We start from the raw sequence: 4,392 nt of genomic DNA on the forward strand, positions 1-4,392 counted from the left end.
TGGAGTCCATGCAAGGGCTGATGGGGAAGTCAGGGAAACCTCACTGAGAGGTGGCATTGAACAGCTGGAAGGATCTGGCTGGGCAGTCAGGTGCATGGTGCTGGTGCTGAATAGCCTTTAGCTGTTCCTTACATGATTGATTCTGGACCCCTTTGCCACCTGGGTCGTTGTCTTTGGATGCTCTAGAACTTGCCATTGCCTTCCTGCAGGGTAATTTCCAGAGCTGAGGCTGTCTGCATGGCACCAGGCAGAGGGCTCAGCTGTCAGCTCCCTTCACAAGGTGTCTGGAAACCCTGCAGTAGAACCCCAGGCCTCATCCCAGATCCTGACTTTGAATCTCTGGGGTCGGGGCACACAGTTTATAAGTTAGTTAGGCTCCCTTGTGAGAGCCTTTGCCCACTAAAGCTGGAGACCTTGCAGGGCAGTAGTTGAAGCTGGCCGGTTTGAGGTGGTCCTGGGTTGGTTGTTGGCCTTCAGGTTCCCATGCTCCCCCAGACCCATCTCTTTGGGCCATATTTCTCCCTGCCCCTGTGAAACCAAGGCTTCTGAGAATGGGGATGAAATCTGCTAAAATGTTGGGGCTCCTACAGGAGTACCTGGAAATGGCTGATGGTGCAGGAGTGTCAGTTGGAAATGGGTGGAAGGAGCAGACAGGTATGCCATCGTGATTGGACACCATAGTGAGGACCAGGAGCAGAGTCTAGCTTTTGAGCTGTTAGCAAAGTGGGTCACGAGACCAGCTCTTGGAAATGCCTCTGGAAATTAGGTAGGTAGGCTTTTTTCTCCTCTCCGGCTGCTTGGAATTCTGTCAGACAAGATTAAATTCCATGTAGGACATCTTGCAAAAGTGGTAAAAGTCACCATAGGGAGGGGCTCACTGTGGGCTGCATTTCTTTTCTCATAAAACTATACATCAGTGACTACTTTTTACCTTTTCCACTTAAAGCTATCAAATGCAGAGCTTTGTTTGTTTATCCTAAGCAACTTTTGTTTCCAAAGTGAGTTAAAGTTATTGGAGAGAGCAACATACAGCCATAGATGACTCATGCTGTTTTCAGGACTAGTTAGGGATTAAAAAATCAGTAGAACCCATGCTTTGTCACTCATGCACTATCCATCTGTCACTCACACCCTATCCATCACTCCTGGTCTAGGAAGACTTTGTTTAAGGAAACACCTCTGATAGGATTTTGACATGAAATTTAAAAACCAGGCGCAGTTAACTATGAAGCAGCTTGCAGGCTGGATAGTAGGTTAAAGGTGAAAAAAAGGCCCATGTTCCTGAAGGTGTAGAAGTCCTGTGAGCGAGAAAGTTCTGTCCTTTGAGTAAGGCCTAGGGGCAGGGAATTCCTGCAATAGAAGGAGCCGCCATTTTCTTGGTCCTTCCATGGGCAGGGCCTTGGGTGTTACACTGTCCCTCCCCTCTGGATGCAGGAATTCCTGCTTGTTCATTTTCTTACTCCTCCCTATAGCAAGCATTTGCTGAGCCCCACCATTACTGATGTGCTCTGCTAACAGATGCATGCACAACAGTGAATAAGACTGATAGACAAGGTTCCACCCTCATTGTGCCTTGCAGCCTGGTAGGGGGCTGGGAAGGCATGAGAATGACTAAACAAGCAAAAACTCGATATGTCAGATGGTGATATATGTTATAGAGAAAATGAATCTGCTTAATGCAATGGGAACAGACTGTATGTATGTGGTGCACGTATGTGTTATTGGGGTGGGGTGAGCTACATTTTTTGATGAGAGAAGATCTTAGGAGGCATCATTAGCCCTGATACCTGAATGGTTAGAAAGATCTAGAAGAAAGAGCCAGTGCAAAGACCCTGAGGTATACAGTACTTGGCATGTTGGTGGAATTGAAAGACTGCCAGTTTGTTAGCAGATTTGTCTTTCCTTCATAGAAATAAGCCACTATATTCATAATGCAGATCAATGAGAATGTTTTTTCTTCAGGAAAACCATTTTTTCTCCAGCTCCTGCTGGAATTGGTTACTGAGATCACTTGAATTAGTAATGTATTTGTGGAACTGGCTAGCCTTGGGTGGTAGGTATCAGGTAAAGGGGTGCCAGCCTGTGTTGGGGCCTACTGTCTTCCCCATCTCCTGCCGCAGAGCAAGTCATTCTGTTGTACTGGTTCTTCCATTTGTCCTGAAGAATGGTTCTGGTCCAGGAGGAAATGGAAGCCCCGCCCTTGCTCAGTGTTGTAGAACGCTGTCCTCTAAGCAGAACATCTTACCAGATGCAGCTGTGACTGCCTGAAAGAGAGCCTCAAGACCTGGCCTGTTGACAGTTCCTTATAGAAGGAGGCTTATTAGACCTCTCCTGAGGTTCAGTCATTCCTCCAGGATCTCCCTCCCAACTGTAGGCAATTCTACCCCAGTGCCATGTGGTTTGGGGAGGTGCTAGTGTATGTAGAACATGGAAGGGAAGTCTCCATACTGAGTGAGACTTTTCAATGATGTGGTTGTTTGGGGGGTCACCCATGCTCCTTTACATAGTCCCATCTTCATGCTCTTGTAAGTAAGCCCAATAAATTTGTGATTCAGCAAGCTAGTTTTGGGTGGCATGGTTATTTTGGTTTTGTTGTTGGTACCCTATCTTGGGTGGATGGGCGTTTGTTCAGATCTCCCTAGAAAAGTTAACACAACACTCAGAGAAGGGAAAGCAGCTCCTCCTGAGACTGTGAAGAGTGCTTGTCATCAGAAAAGACTTGCCTACTTGTTCATGACCTCCCAGGCGTCCTTCCAGGAAGGGGGAAGCTGCCAGCAGGGATTGGCCAGGCGGAAAGATTAATTTCCAGTGTGGGGCACATGTCCCTTTTAGTGACTTTTTTCATCATTAAGACCTTGTTAGAACAGTGTTTAATGTACCTGGGGGTGGACTTGGTTTTGTGTGTGTATGTGAAGGCCAGACATTGTTGTCAGGTGTCTTCCTCAGTCTCTTCTCCACTTTAGTTTTTGAGACACAGTCTCTCACTGAACTTGGAAGTCATGGATTTGGCTAGACTGACTGGTCAATATGCCCCATGGATTCTCCTGTCCTCACTCCCAAGCTCTGGCGTTACAGGCATGTGCCTGACACAGGTGAGATGAGCAGGTGGGCTGAGCATACAGTATAGAGGATTTCCTTCAGTCATTCCTTTCTCATATCTGGAGAGTCTCACACAGAAAAAGCATTCTAGCTGTACTGTAAGTAGTAATAGCGTCATCTCTCATTATCAGCTGTTACTGTGTGCCTTACCAAAACCTGGTGGGAGTTGCCGTGAGTCTCATTCTGTAGATGTGCTAGGGTATTTGAGCATTTTGGCTCTGGTTGCCAGGTGTCTAAATGGAATCTTCCCATTGGACCTAGACTATGATTTACAAACGGTCCCTCTGCCTCTTGAGTCTCCGGAGGCACTGACTCCACATCACTGGAGAGACTACAGTGCCTACAACATGGGATGCTAATGATATGGTATGTTTGCTTTTTACTTCCCCCTCTCGTGGGCAATTCTGTTGATGGCAGGCTTGCTGGTCAAGTCTCAGTGTAGCTCCAGCATCCTTCCTCTGGTATTCTGGAGCCTCTCAGGACCAGTGGAGACCCATTTGCCATTCCTGCAGGAGATGGATGCCATCCCTGTGTGTACCTGGGATGTTGATTCTGGGGGCTTTCCTTGAATTTGACGCCATCCATTCTTTCCTCCTATAGTTGAGGTGATCTCCAGTCAGCCCAGCCTGTGGCTAACTAGGTTTGTTGTCTTAAGCTTCAGGGGCCGCTGCTCTTCCAGCAGCTTGGGATTTTCCTGGGAACTGGCATCTTCCTGTGCCCAGGGCCAGCCCTCACCACCTGCCTTCTCTGCTCCAGGAGCATGGCCATGTCTTACCAAGTAGACTTATCAAGGAATGAACAAGTTTCCTCATCTCCAGCTAAGGGCTTGGTGATGCTGTAGGTCCTCAGGGGATGTTTCCAGGAGCTGTGGCCTGGCTCCTCTGGCCCCTCTGTGCCTGAGAGTGTTGCCCTGGGCTGGCTGAGCTACTACTCCTGGCTGGCATGGGATCAACTGTGGCTGGGTGCTCTGGCTTCCAGGGGTGGAAGTGTTGAGAGTGTTCTGTGCATAGTGGAATGAGGTGAGCTTCCCCCTCTCCCTTCTTCCCTCTTGAAAACCACCCTTTCCCAGAGTCATCTTCCTATGTCCCTGATGATGCATAGTATTTTCTCCATACATACTTGGTTTTGAACAGCAACTACTGTTTGAGGAGACCGAGCCTAAAAATACTTTAGTCATTACTGAATTTGGATACTGTCCCTTAACAGAATTCATTAAAAACACAAGGAGGCAGAGACTTAACACAGATGTAGTCATTATTCCTGATGGAGGAACAACTTTGTAATTATCGGGGT

This window comes from Nannospalax galili, unplaced genomic scaffold (assembly GCF_000622305.1).
Source record: "Nannospalax galili isolate Female #2095 unplaced genomic scaffold, S.galili_v1.0 scaffold3785, whole genome shotgun sequence".
Classification (NCBI taxonomy): Eukaryota; Metazoa; Chordata; class Mammalia; order Rodentia; family Spalacidae; genus Nannospalax; species Nannospalax galili.